We start from the raw sequence: 13,368 nt of genomic DNA, 5'->3' as shown, positions 1-13,368 counted from the left end.
AGTTGCAATTGAATTGCTACACATTGATTTTCACAAAAATCGGTAATTATGATTTTGAGGGATAAATTTAACTTTCCATGTTCATTAGTTTGAAATGTTAGTTTGCATTGAAACTTATGCATATGTTATAAAGAACATTAAGATATATCAGTTAATGTAATCATTATTTAAGACAGTATTTTATTAGTTTGTATCCATGATAAGCTGCAATTGCTTCAACAAAATTATCAATGATTACAGGTTGGGTCTCAATTCCGAGAATCTCTCTGAGCCTCCTGATGGCGACGCTGAACTGTACAACTCCTCACTATGTGAGGTGCATCAAGCCTAACGATGATAAGATGTCTTCTACCTTCGATCCAACGAGGGCCCTTCAACAGCTGAGAGCTTGTGGCGTCTTGAAAACTGTTAGAATTAGCGCTGCTGGATACACATCAAGGTGATGTACAGTACATTAATGATACTTCTGATCTTCTTCTTTGTCTGCATCTTTCCCTTACTTGTTTGCTTGTTTTGGGTTTAAATCCAACCCTCCACTGAAGTCGAGTGAACTACTACTCGGGCGGGTCCATATTAGTCATCTAACGAAACATTTTCATTATAACTTATACAATTCTTTGATTGTAGCATCTTCCAAATCATATGATCTTGTGACAAGTAATGTCTTTAGTTTTTTCTGATCTGAAATATCTATTCCATGCTGTAAAAGAAGTGTAAATTCTTCTTCCTTTATTAGGCCTAAAAGACCAGACTTCCAATGAATATAATGCCCATTATAGAAAAAGGAATATAATTAAGCAAACATATATGGTACACAAAACAATACTCTATAAATGCAATAAAAATTATAAGAAAACCTAAGATAGTTAAATATATGAGACTTTAAGTTTTTGAACAATAACCTCAATAGTAATGCAAGGGTGACCATTAAACAGTTTCTCGTTAGTTTAGTATTTCCGATTGTATGAATGCTCATTTTACAAAATGATTTTCAGCAAAATTTGGTATATTTTTTTTTTTTTTTTTGCAAATTATTTATTTATTTATTATTATTATTATTATTATTATTATTATTATTAGCTAAGCTACAACCCTAGATGGAAAGTAGGATGCTATGATCCCAAGTGCTCCAACAGGGAAAACTGGCTCAGTGAGAAAAGGAAACAAGGAAATACTCATAAATAAACTACAAGAGAAGTAATGAACAATTAAAATAATATATTTTAAGAAGAGTAAGAACATGAAAATAGATTTTTCATATATAAACTATAAAAACTTCAAAAAGATCCTTGTCTATATCCCTGACAATTACAGGAATTTTAAGAAATACTAGCTTCCGCATAGGGTAATTTTACCATATTGTTCTGGAGAGAGCTTAATCCGGAGTGTAATATCACAGATATAAACTACAATTCTCCCTTTCAGCTTATACTTCTTTTCCTTTATATGGTGACTGACTTCATGTATATCCTTATTTCCTATACCGACAGGATGAAGATCAAGTTTGGACGCACCAAAATCTTCTTCAGAGTAGGACAGGTTGCACCAAAATCTTCTTCAGAGCAGGACAGGTTGCACCAAAATCTTCTTCAGAGCAGGACAGGTTGCACCAAAATCTTCTTCAGAGCAGGACAGGTTGCACCAAAATCTTCCTCAGAGCAGGACAGGTTGCACCAAAATCTTCTTCAGAGCAGGACAGGTTGCTCCAAAATCATCTTCAGAGCAGGACAGGTTGCACCAAAATCTTCTTCAGAGCAGGACAGGTTGCTCCAAAATCATCTTCAGAGCAGGACAGGTTGCACCAAAATCTTCTTCAGAGCAGGACAGGTTGCACCAAAATCTTCTTCAGAGCAGGACAGGTTGCACCAAAATCTTCTTCAGAGCAGGACAGGTTGCTCCAAAATCATCTTCAGAGCAGGACAGGTTGCACCAAAATCTTCTTCAGAGCAGGACAGGTTGCACCAAAATCTTCTTCAGAGCAGGACAGGTTGCTCCAAAATCATCTTCAGAGCAGGACAGGTTGCACCAAAATCTTCTTCAGAGCAGGACAGGTTGCACCAAAATCTTCTTCAGAGCAGGACAGGTTGCTCCAAAATCATCTTCAGAGCAGGACAGGTTGCACCAAAATCTTCTTCAGAGCAGGACAGGTTGCACCAAAATCTTCTTCAGAGCAGGACAGGTTGCACCAAAATCTTCTTCAGAGCAGGACAGGTTGCACCAAAATCTTCTTCAGAGCAGGACAGGTTGCACCAAAATCATCTTCAGAGCAGGACAGGTTGCTCCAAAATCTTCTTCAGAGCAGGACAGGTTGCACCAAAATCTTCTTCAGAGCAGGACAGGTTGCACCAAAATCTTCTTCAGAGCAGGACAGGTTGAACCAAAATCTTCTTCAGAGCAGGACAGGTTGCTCCAAAATCCTCTTCAGAGCAGGACAGGTTGCTCCAAAATCCTCTTCAGAGCAGGACAGGTTGCACCAAAATCTTCTTCAGAGCAGGACAGATTGCACCAAAATCTTCTTCAGAGCAGGACAGATTGCACCAAAATCTTCTTCAGAGCAGGACAGGTTGCACCAAAATCTTCTTCAGAGCAGGACAGGTTGCACCAAAATCTTCTTCAGAGCAGGACAGGTTGCTCCAAAATCATCTTCAGAGCAGGACAGGTTGCACCAAAATCTTCTTCAGAGCAGGACAGGTTGCACCAAAATCTTCTTCAGAGCAGGACAGGTTGCACCAAAATCTTCTTCAGAGCAGGACAGGTTGCACCAAAATCTTCTTCAGAGCAGGACAGGTTGCACCAAAATCATCTTCAGAGCAGGACAGGTTGCTCCAAAATCTTCTTCAGAGCAGGACAGGTTGCACCAAAATCTTCTTCAGAGCAGGACAGGTTGCACCAAAATCTTCTTCAGAGCAGGACAGGTTGAACCAAAATCTTCTTCAGAGCAGGACAGGTTGCTCCAAAATCCTCTTCAGAGCAGGACAGGTTGCTCCAAAATCCTCTTCAGAGCAGGACAGGTTGCACCAAAATCTTCTTCAGAGCAGGACAGATTGCACCAAAATCTTCTTCAGAGCAGGACAGATTGCACCAAAATCTTCTTCAGAGCAGGACAGGTTGCACCAAAATCTTCTTCAGAGCAGGACAGGTTGCACCAAAATCTTCTTCAGAGCAGGACAGGTTGCTCCAAAATCATCTTCAGAGCAGGACAGGTTGCACCAAAATCTTCTTCAGAGCAGGACAGGTTGCACCAAAATCTTCTTCAGAGCAGGACAGGTTGCTCCAAAATCATCTTCAGAGCAGAACAGGTTGCACCAAAATCTTCTTCAGAGCAGGACAGGTTGCACCAAAATCTTCTTCAGAGCAGGACAGGTTGCACTAAAATATTCTTCAGAGCAGGACAGATTGCACCAAAATCTTCTTCAGAGCAGGACAGGTTGCACCAAAATCTTCTTCAGAGCAGGACAGGTTGCACCAAAATCTTCTTCAGAGCAGGACAGGTTGCACCAAAATCTTCTTCAGAGCAGGAGAGGTTGCACCAAAATCTTCTTCAGAGCAGGACAGGTTGCACCAAAATCCTCTTCAGAGCAGGACAGGTTGCACCAAAATCTTCTTCAGAGCAGGACAGGTTGCTCCAAAATCTTCTTCAGAGCAGGACAGGTTGCACCAAAATCTTCTTCAGAGCAGGACAGGTTGCACCAAAATCTTCTTCAGAGCAGGACAGGTTGCACCAAAATCTTCTTCAGAGCAGGACAGGTTGCACCAAAATCTTCTTCAGAGCAGGACAGGTTGCTCCAAAATCATCTTCAGAGCAGGACAGGTTGCACCAAAATCTTCTTCAGAGCAGGACAGGTTGCACCAAAATATTCTTCAGAGCAGGACAGGTTGCACCAAAATCTTCTTCAGAGCAGGACAGGTTGCTCCAAAATTATCTTCAGAGCAGGACAGGTTGCACCAAAATCTTCTTCAGAGCAGGACAGGTTGCTCCAAAATCTTCTTCAGAGCAGGACAGGTTGCACCAAAATCTTCTTCAGAGCAGGACAGGTTGCACCAAAATCTTCTTCAGAGCAGGACAGGTTGCACCAAAATCTTCTTCAGAGCAGGACAGGTTGCACCAAAATCTTCTTCAGAGCAGGACAGGTTGCACAAAAATCTTCTTCAGAGCAGGACAGGTTGCTCCAAAATCATCTTCAGAGCAGGACAGGTTGCTCCAAAATCATCTTCAGAGCAGGACAGGTTGCACCAAAATCTTCTTCAGAGCAGGACAGGTTGCTCCAAAATCTTCTTCAGAGCAGGACAGGTTGCTCCAAAATCATCTTCAGAGCAGGACAGGTTGCACCAAAATCTTCTTCAGAGCAGGACAGGTTGCACCAAAATCTTCTTCAGAGCAGGACAGGTTGCACCAAAATCTTCTTCAGAGCAGGACAGGTTGCACCAAAATCTTCTTCAGAGCAGGACAGGTTGAACCAAAATCTTCTTCAGAGCAGGACAGGTTGCTCCAAAATCCTCTTCAGAGCAGGACAGGTTGCTCCAAAATCCTCTTCAGAGCAGGACAGGTTGCACCAAAATCTTCTTCAGAGCAGGACAGATTGCACCAAAATCTTCTTCAGAGCAGGACAGATTGCACCAAAATCTTCTTCAGAGCAGGACAGGTTGCACCAAAATCTTCTTCAGAGCAGGACAGGTTGCACCAAAATCTTCTTCAGAGCAGGACAGGTTGCTCCAAAATCATCTTCAGAGCAGGACAGGTTGCACCAAAATCTTCTTCAGAGCAGGACAGGTTGCACCAAAATCTTCTTCAGAGCAGGACAGGTTGCTCCAAAATCATCTTCAGAGCAGAACAGGTTGCACCAAAATCTTCTTCAGAGCAGGACAGGTTGCACCAAAATCTTCTTCAGAGCAGGACAGGTTGCACTAAAATATTCTTCAGAGCAGGACAGATTGCACCAAAATCTTCTTCAGAGCAGGACAGGTTGCACCAAAATCTTCTTCAGAGCAGGACAGGTTGCACCAAAATCTTCTTCAGAGCAGGACAGGTTGCACCAAAATCTTCTTCAGAGCAGGAGAGGTTGCACCAAAATCTTCTTCAGAGCAGGACAGGTTGCACCAAAATCCTCTTCAGAGCAGGACAGGTTGCACCAAAATCTTCTTCAGAGCAGGACAGGTTGCTCCAAAATCTTCTTCAGAGCAGGACAGGTTGCACCAAAATCTTCTTCAGAGCAGGACAGGTTGCACCAAAATCTTCTTCAGAGCAGGACAGGTTGCACCAAAATCTTCTTCAGAGCAGGACAGGTTGCACCAAAATCTTCTTCAGAGCAGGACAGGTTGCTCCAAAATCATCTTCAGAGCAGGACAGGTTGCACCAAAATCTTCTTCAGAGCAGGACAGGTTGCACCAAAATATTCTTCAGAGCAGGACAGGTTGCACCAAAATCTTCTTCAGAGCAGGACAGGTTGCTCCAAAATTATCTTCAGAGCAGGACAGGTTGCACCAAAATCTTCTTCAGAGCAGGACAGGTTGCTCCAAAATCTTCTTCAGAGCAGGACAGGTTGCACCAAAATCTTCTTCAGAGCAGGACAGGTTGCACCAAAATCTTCTTCAGAGCAGGACAGGTTGCACCAAAATCTTCTTCAGAGCAGGACAGGTTGCACCAAAATCTTCTTCAGAGCAGGACAGGTTGCTCCAAAATCATCTTCAGAGCAGGACAGGTTGCACCAAAATCTTCTTCAGAGCAGGACAGGTTGCTCCAAAATCTTCTTCAGAGCAGGACAGGTTGCTCCAAAATCATCTTCAGAGCAGGACAAGTTGCACCAAAATCTTCTTCAGAGCAGGACAGGTTGCACCAAAATCTTCTTCAGAGCAGGACAGGTTGCACCAAAATCTTCTTCAGAGCAGGACAGGTTGCACCAAAATCTTCTTCAGAGCAGGACAGGTTGCTCCAAAATCTTCTTCAGAGCTGGACAGGTTGCACCAAAATCTTCTTCAGAGCAGGACAGGTTGCACCAAAATCTTCTTCAGAGCAGGACAGGTTGCACCAAAATCTTCTTCAGAGCAGGAGAGGTTACTCCAAAATCATCTTCAGAGCAGGACAGGTTGCACCAAAATCTTCTTCAGAGCAGGACAGGTTGCTCCAAAATCATCTTCAGAGCAGGACAGGTTGCTCCAAAATCTTCTTCAGAGCAGGACAGGTTGCACCAAAATCTTCTTCAGAGCAGGACAGGTTGCACCAAAATCTTCTTCAGAGCAGGACAGATTGCCTACATGGAGAAATGACGAGCTGGCTGACTCTGGTGTCATGATCCAGAAAAATGTTCGTATGTTTATTCATCGCAAACGTTACAGAACTGTGCGAAATGCAGCCATGACTATTCAGAGATACACCAGAGGTCTGATGTCAAGAAGCTTTGTAGAAGGAATCTGTTAATATAATTGGCTTCAAATGTCACACGTGTCAAATTTTTATCTATATTGTTTTTGATGATTTTTGTTTTTATAGATGTACTGCACAGTAAAGTTCTGTACTGCTAATTAATGGTATATTGTATGCATGCAAAATAATTATTTAAAAACTGCTATTTAATGTAAAGATAAAAACTATCTTAATCTATTCATAGAATTTACAATTGAAATATTTGTGGATAACAAAGTAAGGAAACTTAAAGCATAATCATTAAACTGAATCATAAATACAGGAGAAATATAGCAGAACAGAAGAAAAATACAGTACTGTTGTGCTAAATAATAGTATTAATAATCTATTGAAATCTACTTAGAATATGTCTAGTACACAAAGCCTTGAGAGTAACTGTCTAAGTTGAGAAAAATTGTTGGAATACTGTATATAAGAACCAGAAGTTACGCCTTTGTTGAACCCACCTTTCCAAGCTATAGAATAACTACCATGTCAGGCATATACCATAACTGATTCATAAATCATCAAGAAAATCATGAAAGAAATTTCTAACCTTCATTACAGACGTGTCCACCACATGCGTCAAACCACAGCTGCCATCTAAATCCAAGCATGTATGCGTGGATGGCTCAAGAAAGTTCGCTATCAACGTCTCAAAATCAGGTTCCAGTCTTGTGCCCGTGGCAATTGGGCACGGCAACGCTTCGAGCACATGCCACGTGTTAGAGCGGTAAGTATTTTATTGGATAAATGATAGCTCGTATTTTTTTTTTTTTTTTTTTTTTGATATTTTTCCATATTTCTCTAATATATATTACAAACTACCCTTATAAGTGCAGAGGTAAAACATTTTCCTTGTTAATTTTATGCCAAATGTGAGATACAACTGAACCAGGCCGTTTATTTTAGTTTTTTTTTTTTTTTCTTTTTATTTTTTTTTTTTTTTTTTTTTTTACTTTACTGTACCTGTAAATTTTTTTAATAATTTCAAGGAAAAGAAACCGATTTTTTTTATATATAGATTTGTTCAGTATTAATTTTGAAATAACTTTGGCATAAAAAAATGTAGAAATACTTTTTAACACATTACGGTAGTTCAGTTCAGTGAATATTAAAAAAAAATGGTAGAACTAATTTTTTTTTTTCATTTTACTACGGTTCTGATTCAATATACCAATCTTGTAGTGTCGTTCTTATATGCGGTAGAATATTGCTTGTTCAAAGGTTTAAAGGCCGCTCATGAATGACAGGCAAGTGACAGTGACATTACCCAATCAAGCAGGACAATGCCCTAGAGACTAACCATATTACATATGATCAGCACCCAAGCCCCCTCTAAACCCAAGCTAGTATCAAGGAGGGCCAGGCAATGGCTGCTGATGACGTCAGCGGATAGACCTACAGGCTCTCCCAAACCTCCCTTGTTTCAGCTAAGGATATTCCTTTAATAACTGGTTGTATCAGTCGTGTGGATGCAAGAAGGAACAAAAGGTTTTACAGTATATATATATATATATATATATATATATATATATATATATATATATGACAGGCAAGTGACAGTGACATTACCCTATCAAGCAGGACAATGCCATAGAGACTAACCATATTACATATGATCAGCACCCAAGCCCCCTCTAAACCCAAGCTAGTATGAAGGAGGACCGGGCAATGGCTGCTGATGACTCTGCCTATAGACCTAAAGGCTCCCCCAAAACCCCCATCCTTAGCTAACAAGGATGGTGCGGTTACAGCTACCAAAGGAACTAAAGAGTTTCAGCGTGACTCAAACCCCAGTCTGGCGATCAACAGGCAAGGGCACTATACCACCAGGCCACCACATACTATGTTAATTATGTGAAAGTTATTTCTTTTTAAAGAAATTACGAAGCCATTCCATTGATATAATTGCATCTAGGTGTAATCATTATTAATATTATTACAATACTAGCTAAGCTACAACCCTAATTGGAAGAGCAGGATGCTAAAAGCCCAAGGCCTCCAAAAGAAAAAATAGCACAGTGAAGAGAGGAAATAAGGAAATGAATAAGCTATATATGAGAAATGATAGTAAAGCATATAAAATATCTTCAAGATTAGTATCAATGTTAATATAGATCTATCATATAGAAGCAATAAAGGGAGAATCATGTCAACCTTTTAAACATTTAAACATAAAAACATTCACTGAAAGTTTGAACTTCTGAAGTTCCAACGATTAGATTTTTTATTACATGTGTGAGCTAGACTATGGTATGATTCAATAGAATTTATTATAATGAGTGGGGAAAATCATTTCTGCAAGATTTTTAAGAGCTAAATAGAATATTTCAAAACATAACGGGCTGACTATATCTGCATTTGGACGACCTTTTGCCGATGGAACTGCTGAAACAATATAGCGTAGTATACATTGGCAATGAAACCAACAGATTTTGTAGATTTGAGAACAAAGCCCTCAGAAGAATATTGGGAGAGTTAAACGACAGGAAACGATTAGAAATGAAACTCTAAAACGGATTACTTGAGTGCCTTATGTGGATGAGATCATGGTGAGGGGTAGATGGAGATGGTTTGGGCATGCACTTCGCACTCCCCAAGAGAGATTATAGTTCACCAAACTTTTAACTGGGCTCCAAAAGGCATTAGAAAAGTTGGAAGACCCAGGCCTACATGGCTGAGGACTATGAAGCGTGAAGTGGGAGATGATGTATGGAGTAATATTGATTTAAAAGCTCAAGATATAGATGACTGGCAAAATCTAACCGAGGCCCTTGGCGTCTATAGGCATAGGAGAGGAGATGATGATGATGATGATGATGGTATACTAAAGTACCAACCAAACTCGGCTGAGTCCTTCGTCATGCAAAGGGGAATGCTGAGAAGAAAAAGCATGTTTTTTTTTTTTTTTTTTTTTTTTTTTTAACCTCCCAAAATTGGGGGAAGGGCCATGGTAGATAGATAAAAAGATTAAGTTTTAGTGTTTGGGTTTTCACCTAATCTTTCATTTTTCGTTTCAGTGCATTGTTATTCAGAAGCACGTGCGGAAGTATCTAGCCGTCAAACACTTCAGGCTTGCTGTCAAAGGTTTTATCATCACCTTGCAAGGCATGGTCAGGTGCTTCTTGGCTCGAAGGAGGAGGTTGAAGAAGCCAAATCTATCGAGCATCAGAAGAAGCTGAATAAGGGATTGGAGAACAAGATTATCTCTCTGCAACAGACACTCACAGAAATGGTTGGTTTTCACAATATTGAGCTTTTTTAATTGAGTCAACTATCATTTTTTTTTTAAATTTTGTTTATATTATTCATAGGATACTTCAGGTACACTTCATGAAAATACATACATATACCAAGGCACTTCCCCCAATTTTGGGGGGTAGCCGACATCAAACAAATGGAACAGAAAAGGGGACCTCTCCTCTCTACCATCTTCATTTCATGAAGATGGTAGCATTATATTTCATATTCCTGTAAAAAAGCAGTTTTTCTTTAGTTCAAGTAGGAAATTACTCTAATCCAGTGGGATTCCATTAGAGGCATTCTCGTTGTTCGATATCACAGTTCAAAACCACGAGAATCCTGATGACAAAATTTTATCAATGAGAATTTTAGTATTCTTCAGTTTTTTATTGCTCTCTCTTCTCTACAAAGTGTTGTGTTGAAGAAATATATGATTTGTTAATATTAACCTAAAACAGACCATAAATAGCAAATTATAGATGTATGTTGTATCTTGTTGAACTTTCCACCCTAAGATTATAGTGAAGGGGAGCCACATAGATTTTATTTATTGTAGTTGACAGAAGCTTGACACCTTGAAAGAAGGAATAACAAATGTTTATGTGGCTAGTTGTTGGAGTAACTAAATTGCACGAGAAAGTACAGTGCAATCGAGTAAAGTTATCTTGAGTTGTTTAGTAAAGAAGGGCATTTGCTGTATATTGCATATCTTTGCAAGGTTTAGCTTATAACATGCCCTTTGAAGAAGTAGTCTTTTACAGTCTTTTCATTCTGTAAATGTTTAGACTTAACAGAAGTTGAATGGGATATCCATTTGTTGATCCAATCATTTTTAAAATCAATAATTTATATTGAGATGTAATTAGGCTTCAGTGATTCAAAATTTAGTCTTTATTTTATGTGTGGTTTCCTGATTCCACGATAAACTAATATTCTTTTGGATTCTGGGATTCAGCTATGCCAGGCTAATACCAAAAATTGGAACATGAAAATTGTAAATGAACAATTTTTAAATTCTTGGTTTTTGTTTTAGTCCAATCGTAAGATTTCACTTAAGAAATATATCCAGCAAATACTCTATTGGTATAAATATAAAAATGGAAATATTTGCTAAAATTCCATTTTATTTCTGATATGAACAGTAATACTGGACTCTTTAACACAATCTGTGATAACAAACTACCGTATTGCTATTTTTTTCCAAAGTTATTCACAGTATAAATATTCAAAAGGTTTTTGTGTAGTAAAAGAAATAGTTGATAAAAATTCCTCTATTTCAAATTCCAAACTTTCATATCCCAGGAAAACGGCAAGTCATGGCTTCTTACATGGGAAGGAAAATTGATTCAGTAAGCTCCTATTCATGTAGTGTTATGATTTTCACATATTCAAATTTTATTGTTTCTATTCTTTTTTCCAGAAACATGAAAACAATAATATCAAAGCATACAAGGAAGAGATAACTGCTTTGAAGTCACAGATTGTTGATATGAAGGCACTGGAAAGTCAGTTGAAGGGAACTACCAATCGGGTCATGGAGCTCGAAGCCCTCGTCACGAAACTCACAGAAGAAGTTGAGGTAATTGTGGTTTAAAACTACTACTACTTGTTAATTGATTTGTTATTCTGCACAAGCGTAGAATGTTTGTAAGCATAAAACATCTACTTGTACAATAATTGAACCTACCAGAATCTGTTGAGAAACCTTTTGTTACAATTTTTTGGAGGTTGAGGGTTTTTTTTTTCCATATATTGACCCTACTAGGTTCAGGAAAAGCAACAGAGAAAGGGTAGCTGGAGAATGAATGTGCTATGTAAGTGTACAACTCAACCAGAATAGATTACTTCTCATGCTAATCAAAATATTTCCAAAGGGAAATTTAAAGTATTTAAATAGTTACAAGAACCTTACTTGTGTCATAGTGTTGTTTTGTGTAACTCGACTATTCTTAATATTTTAGATTATGCAATTTTGCATATATATAATTCTAGGTAGATATGTTTAAAAGGTAATTAGGTGGATAAAAAGTTCTCTTTTGTTAACTCAGAAATTAGTTAATATTCCCACTCATTGGCTGACTAAGTGGACCAAATTAATGTCTCCACCAGGTGCCCTATGGCTGGCCATATAAGCCACATTTATATAATACGCCCCCCCCCCAGTGGTGAGCATTGTGGACAAGACTAATACAAAAATAATACCTGCCTATTCACGTTACTATTAAAGCCTTTGGAATGTTCCCATTAACCCTAATATTTTACTTTCCTTGAAGGACTGCTTTCCCGGTCCTATTACGTGGGGGGAACCTTACTCGCTATAGGACCAACAAAATCAGTTTATCGTTTACATTCTTTTGTAATTTGCATATCACACTGCATAACTGGTGTTTTTTAAATCCAGAGTATCAAAACACTAAAGAACAAGGAAGTCTTAAGTTTCTTGTTAGATGTTTCTCGTATTAGTTTTCGAATTTGAAATATTTCATAACAGATTGAATGTTTATATAGACACTTTATGACGTCCTTAGTATCCACAGTCCATATTGTCTGCCAATCTCTATAATTCCAAATCATAAGCTTTGCAATTCCTTGAATTCACTATATGATTATCCACTTTGTTCAACTTTGTGCAGTTTATACATTTTATCTATTGTGAATTGCAGTCCTTAGTGGTGTGATTTCCTAAACATTTCCCGTACTTTTTATCACCATTCTTGACCTTGCAATCTTTTTCACGGATGTTTTAAGTATTCCATTGCTACATAACTATATTCTGTAAAGTATCCTATTTTTTATTTTTCAAATTTCATTTCCGTAACTAATAGAACCTTCAACGTGAAGGTAATTCTATAGTCCCAGGCATATTTGTAATTTAGTAAAGTTCCATAATCAAGTCTTAAACGACCCCGGTACTGTATCTGAAACCTCGACCCGAAATAACTTATTAACTCCTAGTGCCTCAAACACTGCTATTGCATTTAGCAGTTCTTGTTATTGCTCTTGGTATAAATTCCCTTCTGAACCGGCTGTGTCACAAATAAGTTTCCAGTGTAATAATAGTTATTTTAATTCTGCTAAAAGGCTATTCACGAAAATTGGGTACTTGCAGGATAATTAAGCATTTCAGTGATAGATTGGTAAGGTACTGAACTCTATCACTGTGGGGCCAGTCAGCCTTACTCGTTGGCTTAGATTCATTTCCAAGTCGCAGTCAAGGTCCTTTAATGGGACCCATTAAAGGACCTTGGTCGCAGTAATCTTTGTCACGTTTTTCAAATTCGTTCTCATTTTGGTTTTTGATGGTCACAAAACATTGCATTGAGTTTGGAATAAAATTGAACAAGATACGTAAAAAGAAGAATTTTTCCCAGCAAAGAAATGACAATTTATTTATCTTTTTATGAAGGAGAACTTACGACCTTCTGATTTTCCGTAATATGTTTGAGCAATTAGGTTCTAGTTAGACAATTCGTAAATTCCTTGGGAAGATTGTGGGAAGTCGTGTAGTGTAGGGATAAACTATCATAACATTAATGCCTTCTTTAGGGAGATATACTTGTTTTTAAGGGTCACAAAACATTGCGTTACGTTTGGAATGAAATTGAATAAAATACGTAAAAATCAGCTCAAATATAAGAACTCACTGGAGTATTCCAAGCTGTTTATTAGCATTTGACTTGGTAATGGGGACTTATTAAGCAAGAGGTTTTAAGCTAGAAGTT

The 13,368-nt window shown here is 38.4% G+C and overlaps 1 protein-coding gene and 1 pseudogene across 1 annotated transcript in view; both read left to right on the top strand.

The window, feature by feature from the left end:
• LOC137638276 (unconventional myosin-Vb-like) overlaps positions 1-13,368 on the top strand; it is a 74,297-nt gene that overhangs the window by 44,077 nt on the left and 16,852 nt on the right. The window lies entirely within an intron of this gene.
• On the top strand, positions 6,981-11,778 carry LOC137638856 (unconventional myosin-Va-like; annotated as a pseudogene).

The sequence above is a fragment of the Palaemon carinicauda genome, chromosome 3, assembly GCF_036898095.1.
Source record: "Palaemon carinicauda isolate YSFRI2023 chromosome 3, ASM3689809v2, whole genome shotgun sequence".
In the NCBI taxonomy this organism is placed as follows: domain Eukaryota; kingdom Metazoa; phylum Arthropoda; class Malacostraca; order Decapoda; family Palaemonidae; genus Palaemon; species Palaemon carinicauda.
Note: the sequence above shows the minus strand (reverse complement) of the source record. Positions and strands in the feature narration are given on the sequence as shown.